The sequence below is a fragment of the Vombatus ursinus genome, unplaced genomic scaffold (assembly GCF_900497805.2).
Source record: "Vombatus ursinus unplaced genomic scaffold, bare-nosed wombat genome assembly UNPS02014778.1, whole genome shotgun sequence".
Taxonomy (NCBI): domain Eukaryota; kingdom Metazoa; phylum Chordata; class Mammalia; order Diprotodontia; family Vombatidae; genus Vombatus; species Vombatus ursinus.
In genome coordinates this window covers 27,511,406-27,526,477 of record NW_020954556.1, presented here as the reverse complement: position 1 = coordinate 27,526,477, position 15,072 = coordinate 27,511,406, and the positions used below count along the sequence as shown (strand labels likewise).

Here is a 15,072-nt window from a genome sequence, read left to right as displayed (position 1 = left end):
CATGCCAATAACTACAACCACATTTTATCAATCAGCCTCATGCCCAAAGGCCTTCAAAAGACCGCAACCACATCAACATTTAAAAATTCCAGATTAAAGCTCAGACACTCAAACTGAGGAAAGTTTTTTCTTCAAAAAGGGTAAATTTAATTTGAATTTTCTTAAAGTAAATTGAGGCAGTATAGTGTCATAACAGAGAAGAAAGTAGCATGTCAGATTCATCACCCTATGCAGATCTGAGTGGCAGTTATCTATCATGACACTTGCATCCGCATACCTCAAGTCCTGTTAATGGGATGAGGAGGGAGCCCTACTGACCAGATGAGATTAGAAAATAAATGGGCTACAAGCACTCATGAATTAGAGAGAGATATCAAATTGTTCTTGGTCTTTGTGAACTATATATCAGGAAATTAAACAACGTGAAATGCCATTTCTTGAATTTACATAACTTTGCACTTTGGCAGTTATTGTGATCTCCAGGCCTATCAGCTATGGTAGGCCTGGGCCCCTGAAGACTATAATTTTGGAATTATCTAAGACTATGCTAAATGGATAATTTAGGTTTAAGAAATGTTCCACTTGGACGTCATTGAGACTCTTTAGTACAAGCCTCTGGGCAGGAAGACACTAGAAAGAACAGTTCTTGAGCTTCTTCAGACCTCAGAGATCTGTCCAGAATTGGGGATATGTATAAAACAACACTAGCTGATTTGCTGAAGTCCTAAATGGGAATGGTGGTAGAGGAGGCAGTTATATCAGTTTAAAGGGAGAGATTACTTTTGTTTTCTCTCTCTGGAGTTGTGAACTGTAACTATTTCTCTCTCTAGGACTTCTGGTGAAATGTAAGTGAGGGGCTCTGGTAGATGGAGTCTTAGTGAAAGCCCTGAGAGCCCTCTCCTACCTGACAGAAATGGTGGCCACTTGCGTGTGACAGCTACAGGATGTGTATTAGCCTAGACGGATCTTTGGCTACCTATCTTTTGGCTTTCTTTGAGCATATGAGAAAGAACAGCGATTTAGAGACAGGCATTCTCTGCATTGACATCAGTACTTAGGCCTGAGGGCAGGCAGGTGGGTAGGACTTAGCCCTAACATGGGGTTGGATGGGGTGAATGCTTGTGGTGGTGGTGGAATATTTTGGGAGTGATGAGATAAACGGAATGGCCATTTCTCTCTGTGTCTAAGGTGCAGTGAAGAACAGGGATTGTCTCAGCAAGGTGAAGGGTCAAAGAAATTTAAGAGGTTGATGATGGCAATTTAGATGTTTGAGTTGATGTCAACATATATATTGAAGTCCCCAAGCATAAGCAGAGAGCAACCAGGTATCAAACTCCTTCAGAAAGAAGGGAGGATATACCGGGGCATGGTAGTAACTGCCGATCTGGATAGGGTGATAAATCTGGATGCAGCAAACCTAAAAGGAGAAATTATGTAATGTTAGGGAGATAACAATGAGGAGCAAGGAATTTATCTGTTCCTCTCTCTAGTCAAATGTGTTGGGATGGACTGGACGGGGGTGGGGGAACGAAAGAAACTGCATCCACGTCTGCAGAAGGTAGCCAGGGATGGGGCAGGTTTCTGTCATTGCAAGAAGAGAGAAGGCGTGTGAGAGGAAGCGTAATGTGAGGGCCAGTTTGTTAACAATAGAGTTGGGACTTTAGAAGGTATATTGCAAAAGGAGATTAGAGGGGGATATGGAAATGGATCAGGTACATGGAAATACAGAGACAGTTGTCAGTCTTTTTCAGGGTAGGTTCTTTAAAAAGTTTTTTTTTTTTAACTCTCCAAATTTTCATTTAGGACGTACTTAAAAGACAGCATATTTATGGTAAAGTTCAGGAAGTGGAGAAATAAAAGATATTCTGATCAAAGTATCTGAAGAGTATTCTAATCCATATTAAATTTCAATCCTTAACACTTAGCTCCAGTTTGTAATTGAGGAATCTTAAAGACTTAAATGAGGTTTATATGTGTTCATAGGCAGAAGAATCAAAATATAGATATATAGAGATATTTACATCTATACATGTATGTATGAATCAAGATACAGCAATATAGAGATATCAATGTCTCTCCATATATCTTTATTCATATATATGAATATATAAGTATTCATATATGAATATGTAAGTATCCATATACAAATATACAAGTATTCATATATGTTTGTATGTATATATGTATAATTATATATATATATACCACTGAATGAGCCATTTAAATGACTTTAATTACTATTTCCACTATTTGTTAGACACTAGGACAGAGAAGCATTTAATAATGATTTCTGTAAGTGACATATTTATAATGTTTGGCCTAGTGAGTTATGTTAATCTTGAACCTAATGGAGGTCATTTTTGGTTGTCTTAATCACCATAATCTAGGTACTGAGAACACTTTGTTACTGGGATCGTATTATTTGGCAGAAAATTGAGTATAGTTATTACCTGAAACAATTTCAATTTGAGAAGTTGGAAATATGGACTGGAGACATAGTCAAGATGTTAGAATAGCAGGAAGAAGTACGGCCATGTTCCCCCCAACACAACTCCTCCTCAAAGACATAAAAATGCACCAGGCTGAGTCCTGATCAGGAAATCCAAAATAAAAAACGACGGTGAGCTGTATTTCCCTCACAGGTCAGTATAGGGAAACAGACAAAAGAGGTTTGTGGACAGACACAGGGGCATAGCACATGGAGCATTCCAGCACACCAGAACTAAGAGAGGACCAGAGCTGTACAACATGGCAAGAAGAGGTCCCAGATCCATATAGAAGGACTCTGATCTTGCGCAGGATGGGGGAACAGGTGCCAACTGCTAGCTCTGTCATTCACTACCTAGTTCTGAGTCAAAGATCCAGGTCTGAATGAGCAGTGGACCTATGCTTAGGGGTGATAGTCCAGGGTGAGGAGCAGTCATGGGCTCTAGGCTATGTACTAAAGGGAAGCAAAGAGCTATATGAATCTGACCCCCAACAGTGGAAGGAGGGTCTCGGTTCCAGCTACTAGTCCAGTCTGACAGTTGCAGAAGAATAACCAGGGAAATAATAAGGGGAATTGACAGTTCTTCTGAACCTTCTGAGCTTCCAGCTGGTTAACAGTGGTCTAGCCTAGCAGCAGTCTACTGCAACTTCCAACCATAGACAAACTAATAGGAGTGTTGTACAGATCCAAGCCCAGATCAGGAACTTGCAGAGGTCAGACCAGGAGGGCAGTGATCAGACTTTGTCCTGGATAAGACCATTTTGGGAGTACTCAAAGCTTGCATGTTCCCACACTGAGCTGTCTGAGATTCTGGAATAACAAAACACTAAATATACCAAGAAAGCAAGGACCCAAGTGGAAATAAGCTCAACCCAGATATTCTCCCCAGAAGCTCCCCATGGAGAGCTACAAGGATGCTCAAGACACAAATCCAGAAAATGAAAATGACTCTAAAATATTTACAAACAATATCTCAAAGAAAAAAATACAGTTTGGCACAAATTCAAACAGAATTCCTGGAAAAGAGGAAGCAAGGGTTAAAAAAAGAGCTAAAATAAATTTAAAAACCAAATGAGAGTGCTGAGGGAATAAAATGCAAAGACAAATAGGAGCTATGAAGGAAAGATCTGGAAAGAGAATTAACAGCTTGGAGTAAGAGGGACACAACCTACATAAGATAAAAAAGAAAAAAACAAAAACAAAAACCCTCCCTGAAAATTAGAATTGACCAAATAAAAAATCATGATTCTATAACACAATAAGAAATCTTAAAGTCTAAAAACTTTAGGAAAAAAATAAGAGAAAATGTAAGTTATCTCATAGTAAAAACAACTGACCCAGAAAACAGATTGAGGAGAAAAAAATTAAGAATCAGAGTACTACATGAAAGCCAGGGCCAAAAAACAAGCCTAGACATCATATTTCAAGAAATCAAAAGAAAATTGCCCAGATCTCTTAGAACCAGAGGGAAACACAGAGATGGAAAGAATCTACCCATTATTTCCTAAGAGAAAACCCCAAATGTTTAATGTTTCTGCCTTTCTACATTTGATTTTGAGATTTTTATGCCCTAATACAGTCAATTTTTGTGTGGGTGCGATGTGCTTCTGAGAAAAAGGTATATTCTTTTCTGTTCCCATTCAACTTAAAGAAAACCTCAAATAAAAACTCCCAGAAATATTATAGCCAAAATCCAGAGAAAAATAACACAAGCAGCCAGAGAAAAAATTCAAGTACCAATGAGTTACCACAAGAAGTTGAGAATGTTGGTGATCTTCCTTTATTCTACCTTCCTGACTTTATTATGCAATCTAGTCAGTAACAACATCATTAGTTTACTTATAAAAAGCAAATGGTATCTGGGCATGAAGAACTTACATTCTATATGCCATTAACATATGTGTTTAATAAAAATTGATTGCATTGAATTCTTTTGGAGGAGTTAGAACATGCACATGTAATGGTGGGGGGGACTAGCCAATGAGGGTTCAACCCAGGGTTGCATATATGTCTGGTGAACCTCCTTCTGGAAACGACTAATGACATAGAATGAAGGGTCTATGTTCTCCATTTCAGGGCACACACAAGTATTTTATGGTTATTTCCAGTTTGGTAACCATATGGTAAAGAAATGAACTTTTGATTGTGTTCTGAGCCAAAATTGGGTGTATATTCGAAAGGCACTAAGTGGCCAAAGCATGTCTGTCTGTCTGTTTTTTGCTGCTGGCTGCATCTTAGTAAGGAGGCAAGATTGTTGTAAACTGCTGGGTGTGTGTGTGTGTGTGTGTGTGTGTGTGTGTGTGTGAGAGAGAGAGAGAGAGAGAGAGAGAGAGAGAGAGAGAGAGAGAGAAAGGGAGAGAGAGATTCAGTTTTGTCAGTTTTTGGATAGCACATCCCTGCTTGCCATCATAGCCAATAGATGAGTCACTCCCCTTTATAGGATCTTGATAGTAGGGACAATCCCTATTTTCTACTCTGGTCTACATTCGGCCATAAGCACCTGGCAGCTTGAGTACATATCCTTTCTAGGCAAGTCTGAACTTGGGGTTTAGGTTGCCTGTTCTTTCCTTATCTTAGGCAAAATGAGTACTTATCTCAAGACCAAGTGCTGAGATGGGAAATAACTTTATAAGTTTGAGAAGCCCAGAGGTTTCAAGTCAGAGCTGAATGGTGGCAGAGGAGGAGTCTCTGGCAACTACTCCAGCATTCTGGGAGAGGAAGTCACCTGACAAGATGATTGGACCAAAGCTGGCAACTTTATCAACAGACATGTACTGGGAATTATTTGGACAGTACAGAGTTGAGGTAAAATATAAAATACTTAATTAATAGTCTTGTAAAGTGCTTTATATTCTGATGAGGTTTTAATTATGAGCCTCTGAATATATTATAATGATAGTCATAAGGAAAGTTACAAAATCGTGTTTTGTATTTTTTTTTCAAATACATGGTTACAAATTTCCTGTGGTTAGCATTCTTTTTGTGTAGGACAAATTATTTGAACCATACCTGATTCATATTGCATACTGAATACCTTATGATACTTCCTCTTTTTGGGGAGATCCTAGACATGATCCAATAAGTAAAATCACCCTTGAGGTGGGGCTGGGGGTTGGGGAGGGATATGCATGCTTAATGAGCCAAACAGTGTGAAAACAGGGACCTTAACTCTTTTTATGAAAGTTAGGCTCCTTTAGGACTGAAATTAGTCCAATAGAATGCTTGAATATAGGAACAGGAGTGGCCACAGTACCCCTACCTCTACCCCCAGACCTTGTGGTGACCCAGGAGCACTTCTCTCAAGGTTAGAAAAGTAGAGGGTCAGGCAAGCACATGCACCATAACTGTAGACTTGATTTGTTTAATCAGCAAATAGATGTATAAATACTCGTTAACTAGCTATATTTGGAAACCTGTGGAACCTCTGAACTTGGCACAATCCAGATACTCCTCTTTTCGTCTTCCTTTATTTGCCTTAGGCCGCAGCTGATATTTCCTTTTTTCTCCCTAAACAAAGTTACATAAGCATTCTATGTGAACTTTTTGGTTGGTAACAGGTGAGGGATATGTGTGTGTGTGTGAATCTTTTAAAAAACATTAAATCTATTAAATACTATCGATTTAAATTCTTACACTTTATAAGTATTGTTTCCTAAAAGACTTTTTGAAATTCCTAACCTGACAGTCATCTCTGTGATGTGTCACACCCTGTCACATCAAATTACATTGCATAGAGTAAACAGAAGAAAGGTTATAAACTTAGAATGCATATCAACTGACATGTAAGTATGTGTTTGCCAACTATTTCTTCTGCATAAATGAATACACTCTTCATACTGAGGCTATTAGCTAAGAAACACTATATAGGTTTCACAGGAAAAAAAAAGAAGCATCCCTATATACTATACCATGTTATAAAATATGCCGTCGTAAGCACATGTAATTCTGGGTGAGGAAAGGGGAATTTTACTAGCAACAACACGTCTTCTGTTTCATATTTTGTCTTCTTTTTTGTCCACACAGTAAAATGTATATGCATAGGCTTGTTTCTCCTACTTTTAAGTAGCATTTAGGCCTGGAACATAGTAAATATCTGACACACCTGGATTTTAGCCAGGAAATAAGGAATATTACATTCAATTTGAATTTAATTAATAAATTTTGTTTTAATGAAGCAGACACACATAACAAAACACGCAAGCTACAAAATGTACTCTCTCAAACAGCACAAATGAGCAAATGACTCTACATTCACTAAAGTATACTTTTGTAATTTGTCTATTTTATTTTCCATCCTTCTTTCCTTTCCTTCCTTCCCTCCTCCTTTTCTTCTTCCTTCCTTCCTCAGTTATGAAAGATGTTACCTTCAATTTTCTTCTAATTTTAAGAAATAGTGTAACTTCTTATAATTTATTTAAAATAAAAGACAGCTTTAGCTGCAATAAAACAGAAAGGCACTAAGCTTGGAATCAGGAGAGACATAGGCTGAATCCTTCTGATACTTGTCAATCTGCAGCCATGGGCAAGTCACTTAACCTTTTTAGTTACAGTTGCCTCCTTTGTTAAATGGAAATGATAATACCTATAGTAACTACCTCATAGGGTTGTGAGGATCAGATGAAACAATGACTCCAAATTGCTTTGCAGACCTTAAAGACATGGTTGAATGTGAGGGTAGTGTTAGAAGTTGTACCAGCTTAGTCCACTGGATTTAATATGAGTTCTGTTGCTATTTAATGTTGTGTTCCTTTATCTGTTTACAGTGTGTGCTCATATCCTTCTTTGACATCTGATTTCTTTATTCTTTATCACTTCATAGGAAACTTCCTAAGTTTCTTTGAATTCTTCATATCTGTTGTTTCTTATGGCCCAGTAATATTCCATTGCACTCACATATCACAATTTATTCAGCCATTCTCCACTGTGAGAACAATTTTTTTTTTTTGCTATTACAAACAGTGCTGCTATAAATACTGCTGCACAGATACATCTTTTCTTCATGTAAATATCTTCTTCGGGCAATAAACCCAGTAGATTTACTGAGTCAAAGGGTCTGAAGAAATTTGTGATTTTTATTGTGTAAATCTATATTGCTTTCCAAAATACATATTTCTACCAGCAGTGAATCAGAATGCCTGTTTTCTAATGATACCACTAATATGGAATGTTTCCATCTTTTACCTTCTTTGGCAATGCGATTGGTGCAAGGTAATCCCTCAGGGTTGCTTTAATTTGTATTTCTTTGATTACTATCAATTTTGGATGCTTTTTCAAATGGTTGTTGAGAGTGTTTTTCTTCTTTAGAAAACTACTTTTCATATCTTTTGATCATATATAATTAGAGCATGAATCTTAATCTTATAGATTGATGTCAATTCCCTAAAGAAGCATGATGTCAGAATTATATCAAATGTGATTAATGCAGAGATTACTTTCAAGCCTATCATATTTTCCTATTCTTTTATTTTTTTATATAATTTAAAGAAGGTACTTTGGCTTCTATGATTTCATCAATATTATGACTGGTGAAAGAATCTTCCTTCTTCCCTTCCCTCCTTCCTTTCTTCCTTCTTTCCTTTCTTCCTTTCTTCCCCAGATGTAAAAGGCATAACTTGCACAATCTTCTAATTTAATAAAAATAGTGTGACTTCTTATAGTTACTTTATTTGTGCATTTGGAATTCTGCATTATAGGGTAAGATGCTTGTCTAAATCTATTTTCTGTCAAACTTCTATTTAATTTTCCTAGCAGTAATTGTTAAATAAGGAGTTTTTCCCAGTAATTTGTACTCTTAAGTTTACCAAACAGTAAGCTGATATATATGAATATACATACACGTATGTGTATCTACCTCCAACTCTTGCCTATGTCAAATATTTCAATGATTTACTTTTCTATTTTTTATGAAGTACCAGATAGATTTCATAATTACTGCTTTCTAAGATAATTTGACATCTGGTAATGCCATCCTCCCTTGTTTCTTTGTTTTCCTTAATATTCTTGACATTTTGGTTCTCCATATTAATTATATTACTCTTTTATCTAATTCTATAAGGTATCCTCTTGGAATTTTGATAGATATAGTACTAAATCTTTCAAAAAGTTCTGTTCTAATGCCTCATCACTGCATGGAGGTGACTGTAAGCTATCAGAGACCATGCCATCTTAGTATAAACTCTGATAGGTTCTACCATTCTGGAGAGGCTTTGAGCAAGTCCCCAGCAACAAAATTCACCTGCCTTCTGAGGACAAGAAAAGCTAAGTATTAAGAGGTACATCATCAGTAGGCTGGACTAGGTGGTGAATGGCAATCTGAAAAAAAAATTAATGGTCCTTAATAGTATACAGCTCCCTCTTACTTCTACAATGATGGTAGAAGAGGGGCAGAGAGGAGGCAGAAGGTGGTAAGAATCACTATTTTTAGTCTGCTTATATGTTTTATTGTGACTTTTGATATATGTGAGATAATTGCAAAATAATCAATGAATGCACATATCAGGAACTAAATCATATCAATCATGCTATTCTTGGTACCAAAAAAAATTACTCAGAAGAAGGAAGGAAGTTGCAGAAATAGAAGAAAATAGAAAAATGGCTCACAGGTCCTCTTTGGAAAGGAGAGAAAGGATTTGGCAGAATTGGTTTTATAATAAATCCAAAGGCAACACGAAAGATTTTATGGGCTGTGTGGTCATTTTGTAATACAATACTCAAGATAAGTATTTGCAGAAAAACTACCACGAAAAAAGTTGCATCGTATACCTCTGTATCAGTTGCTAAGGATAAAGAGGTAGCAACATTCTATAAAGAACTTGTTAAGATCCTCCAATTAAAGCCCCATTCACTCTGATACTTGTGATGTCAGTACAAAGGTGGGAAAAGTTGAAGACAGGGAAAAATACACAGGAAATCATGGTTCAGAAAAAAGGAAAGGAAAAGGCCAAAGACTTGTAGAATGCACGGAAGCCTTGTGCTTTTAGATCATGAAAATAATTCTTCAAGAAAATAATTGATAATCACTAGACCTAGTAAGTACTAAATTATCTCAAAATAATAATCAAATAATCTAAAAAATGAAATCAATTATATTTCAACAGACAAGAAAAGACATGTTATTGATATGGAAATTCTCTCTGTGAGTACAGTCATACTCCTGAGCAGTATCATTTCATGAAGCAGAGAGGAGTATGTGGTAAAACCAATCTAAAGAAAGTTTGCCAAGAGATCTAGTTAAGCAAAGTCATCCTGATGACATTTAAGGATGAAAATTGAAGGACAGCAAACATGAAAAATGGAGAATACTTGTAAATATTCTTATAACAAAATTTTTCTTTTTGCTATGGACAGCAGAGTCATCATGTTTGGACCCTAACATCAAAGTCCAAGAGATGCTTATAGGAGAAATATAAATGGCACCAGAGAGATCAGAGATAGGGAAAAGTATCCATATTGGACCAAGTGGATATAGAAAGATAAACATGGGAAGAGACATAATTGTGAGACTGCTGATATGCCAGGTTTTGGAAGCAGTGAAAGATACTAAAGGCATGGGAGGAAAATCTTGTACCTTATTAATACCAAAAAGGCAACTGAGAAAACATCATCAAATATCAACCTCTTATTTTACACCCCTTTACAATTAGAAAAGAAACTTTTTTTTTTCTTAAACCTTATTCCTCATCATGTACTTTTCAATTCAGTGACATTGGTCTTCTTGCTGCTCCACAAAGAGGACACTTACATCTCCTGGATTTAGACATTTTTTTCTGGCTGTCCCCCTTGCCTGGAATGCTCTCCCTCCTCAACTCCACCTCCTGACTCCACTGGCTTCCTTTATGTCCCAACTAAAATTCCACTTCCACAAGAAGCCTTTCCCAATCTCTCTAAATTTTAGTGCCTTCTCTCTTTTAATTTTTTTCCCATTTATCCTGTATATAGCTTGTTTGTACATATTCGTTTGCTTGGTGTGATTACATTGTGAGCTCCTTGAGAGCAGGAACTATGCCTCTTTTTATATTCTTAGTATGTATCACAGTGCCTGACACATAGCAAGCACTTAATAAAGCTTATTGCCTGACTGAAATCAAGGATATCCTTGTGGTTAATAGTGGAAACATTCAGGCCACATATTGAAACATTTTGAAACTATTAAACTTCATTTATCCTCCCTCTTCTTTTTTTTTTCTTACACCATATTCAAAACACAACAAAACTATTTATAGGTCTTTTGATTCACCTGACTGATTTTATGACCCCTTGTGATAATAAGATTCTAAAAGCATTCTTTTAATATTTCTTATCTCCATTAAAATGTAAATAGTTTATCCTTATAAAGTCCCTTATGATTGTTCACTTGTAGCTACTTTTTAATTTTCTCTTCACTTCCATATTTATATTTCAAAGTTCTTTTTCAGCTCCATTTTTCCCACCACAAATATTTGAAAATCTTATTAAAAGTCCATTTTTTTCCCTTGTAGTATGGTACTCAATTTTACTGGATGAGTTATTTTTTGATGTAGAAGTCTGTCTTTTGCCTTCTGGAATATCTCATTCCATGTTATTTGATCCTTTAATGTGATATCTGTTAAATCTTGTGTGATCATGATTGTGATTCCTTGACATTTGAATTCTTCCTTTCTGACTGCTTGCAATATTTTTTCTTTTGTCTTGAAGTTCTAGACTTTGTTAATGACTTTCCAGAGAGTCTTCTTTTCCTAGGAGGTTAGTGGTGAATTCTATTTTTATATGGTTCTTTTGTTCTGAGGACAACCATTGATATATCTCAGCAATTTTCCTTAACAATTTCTTGAAATATGATATTCTAGCTCTTTTTTTTGGTCACAGATTTCAGGGTAATCCTATGACTGTTAAATTATCTCTCCTTGATATGCTTTTCAGGTGAGTTGTTCTTTTATTTGATACTTAATATATATGCATCCAATGACAAAATTCCAGATAGTTAAAGGAAAAACCTAAATGAATTACAAGGAGAAACAGACAATAAAATTAGGATAATGAGGGACCTCAATTGACCTCTATTAGCCATAGGTAAATCTAACCAGAAAAAAACAACAAAGAAGGTAAGAACTTAAAAAGAATTTGACAAAAATTAGATAGGATAGTCCTCTGGAAATTAATGAATAGAAATAAAAATGAATATGTATATATTTCTCAGATGTACAAGGCACCTTTACAAAAATTTATTAGGTCTTAGCACATAAAAACTTTGTAAACAAATGAAGAACTGAAGTATTATAGCATCCTTTACTGAACAATGTGCAAAAATACTATATAAATTCAAGGACTTCTGAAGAAAAGTATTAAAATAAACTGGAAATACATCTTATCTTAAAGAAATGTTGGGTAAAAAAAGAAATGATAGATAATTTCATTAATGATAATGATAGTAATAAGATAACCATCCAAAATTTTAGTGATACAGCCAAAGCAATCCCTAGGGGAAAATTTATATCTCCAAATATTTTAGCAACAAAAACAAACATGAGATCAATAAGTTGGAAAAGCAACTAAAATACTAGAAAACTGACAAATTTAAAACTTCTAATTAACTACCAAAACAGAAATACTAAAAATTAAAAAAGAAATGAATTAAATTGAAAACAAAGAAAACTGCTGAATTAATAAAACTAGAAATTTAATAATAAATAGAGAATTTAGATGTTTCAGTTTCAGAGGAAGAATTTGAACAAGCCATGAATGAATTTTCAAAGGGAAAAAACTCTAGAATGGATGAATTTACAAGTGAATTATATTAAATATTCAAAGAACAATTAATTCCAATATTATATAAATTATATGTGAAAATAGCAAAAAGAGAGACACTATCAAATTCCTTCTACGACACAGATACTGTCTTGATAAATAAATGAGACTTGAAACAAAGAAAACTATAGATCAATATCCTTAAGGAATATAGATGCGAAAACTTTATATAAAATATTAGCAAAGAGGTTAAACAATACGTTACAGAGATCATACATTATGACCAGACTGGATTTATGCAGGAATGCAGGATTGGTTTAATATTAAGAAAATTATAAGCTTAACCATATTAATAATAAAATCAACAAAACCCACAGGATTATAACAACAGAATATATAAATAGGAATATCAACAGGAATTTGTCAACCAAACACAACAACTGTTTCTGTTCAAAATCACTAAAAAACATACATAAATAGGCCTTCCCTCAAAATGACAAATAGTATATATCTAAAAGGAAGAGTGGACATTATTTTTAATGGAGATAAACTAGAGTCCTTTCCAATAAATTTAGGTATGACACACAGATGCCTATTGTCACCATATCTTTTTGGCATAGTACTAGAAATGTTGAATATAGAAGTAAGACAAGAAAAACAAACTGAGGGAATAACCATAGGTAAGAAGAAACAGTATCACCAGTTTTTATGGATGATAGGATGGTACTTAAAGAGCCCTAAAGAGTCAATTAAAATTTTAATTTAAATAATAAACAGCTAGCAAAATTGCAGGATGTGAAATAATCCATACAAATCATCAGTATTTCTATATAATACCAATTAGCTTCAGCAGGAAGTGATAGGATGAGAAATTCCATTTAAAATTGCTACAGAGTACATAAAATACTTGGAAGTCTACTTTCTAAGATATATGCAGGAATTATATCAATATAACTACAAACAGAAACTATTTACAGAAATAAAGGCAGACTTAAATAATTGGGAAAAATAAATTGTTCATGGGTAAAAAAAGCCAATATAATAAAATGACAATACTAACTAAATGAAATTTACTTATTCAATACCATAACCAATCAAATTACCAAAGTATTACTTTATAAAACTAGAAAAAATAATAAGGAAATTCATGTGGAAGATAAAGGTCAAGAATCTCAAGAAAAAAATAATGAAAATACATGGGAACAAAAAAGGCCTAAGAATGCCATATCTCAAACTATATCGAAAATCAGTAATTATTCAAACAATTTTATGCTAGTTAAAAATAGAAAGATTGATCAGTGGAGCAGATTAGATATACAACATACAGAAACAAATGTATCTAATGCCCTGGTAGTCAATAAACACATAGTCCCTAGCTACTGGGATAAGGAGTCACTATCAGACAGAAACTTTTGGGACAATCAGACAGTAGGATAGAAGAAATTAGGCTTAGACCAACACCTCATACCTCATAACAAGATAAGCTCCAAATGGGCACGTGACATAGATATAAGAAGTCACATTATAAACAAATTAAAGAAATATAGAAAAAATTACCTATGCGATCTATGCATAAGAGAAAAATGGATAACCAGTCAGGAACAAAGGGGATCATAGAACATAAAACAGATCATTTTGATTACATAAAATTAAAAAGTTTTTGTACAAACAAATCTAGTAAAGTTAAGATTAAAAGAGAGACAATTACCTGGCAAGGAAAATCTTAGTTGTAAGTTTCTCTGATAAAAGTTTCATTTCCAAGATATATAAGGAACTGATTCAAATTTATAAGTCGCCTAAATTCTCCTAAGATTGGTTTCCTCAGCTATAAAATGGAGATAATATTATTTTTATAATTAATTTATTTTTAGTTTTCAACATTCACTTCCATAAGATTTTGAGTTCTAAATTTTCTCCCCCTCTTTCTCCTTCCCCCTCCCCAAGACAGAGTGCAATTTGATATAGGCTCTACTTATACATTCATATTAAGCGTACTTTCACATTAGTCATGATGCAAAGAAAAATTAGAACTAATGGGAGGAACACAAGAAAGACGAAACAAAACAAAACAACAAAAAGAAAAGGAGAGTAAATAGTATGCTTCCATTTGCACTCAGACTTCATAGTTCTTTTTCTGGATGTGGATAGCATTTTCCATTGTGAGTCTTTTGGGGTTGTCTTAGAATTGCTGAGAAGAGCTAAGGTTGTCAAAGTCAGTCACTGCACAATGGGCTGTTACTGTGTACAATGTTCTCCTGGTTCTGCTCACTTCACTCAGCATCAGTTCATATAAGTCTTTCCAGGTTTTTCTGAAGTCCACTTGCTCGTCATTTCTTATAGCACAATAGTATTCCATTACATTCATATACCACAACTTGTTCAGCCATTCCCCAATTAATGGGCATCCCCTCAATTTCCAATTCTTTGCCACCACAAAAAGAGCTGCTATATATTTTTGCACATGTGAGCCCTTTTCCCATTTTTATGATCTCTTTGGGATACAGACCTAGAAGTTGTATTGCTGAGTCAAAGGGTATGCACAGTTTTATAGCCCTTTGGGCATAGTTCCAAATTGCTCTCTGAAATGGTTTACAACTTGGGGATAATATTATCAGCTACTACTCATCTGTATCAGTGGAATATGTTTCAACTCTAGCATTTTTCTATAACAATGAAATCACAGATTGAAAAAAAAACAAACTACTCCTGTACACCTCTCCATGAGCCATTTTAATTCTATCTTTTCCACTTCAAACAACATTTTTCTTAGCAAAAAACAAAAACAAAAAAATATCATTTTAAAACCCCCAAAAAACCCAAAACAAAAATGAAACAAACAACAACAAAATCTTCAAAATAAA

General features: G+C 34.8%; 1 protein-coding gene across 1 annotated transcript in view; it reads right to left on the bottom strand.

The window, feature by feature from the left end:
- The window catches only part of WDPCP (WD repeat containing planar cell polarity effector), a 361,203-nt gene that overhangs the window by 44,107 nt on the left and 302,024 nt on the right, over positions 1-15,072 (bottom strand). The gene's annotated exons all lie outside the window — the stretch shown is intronic.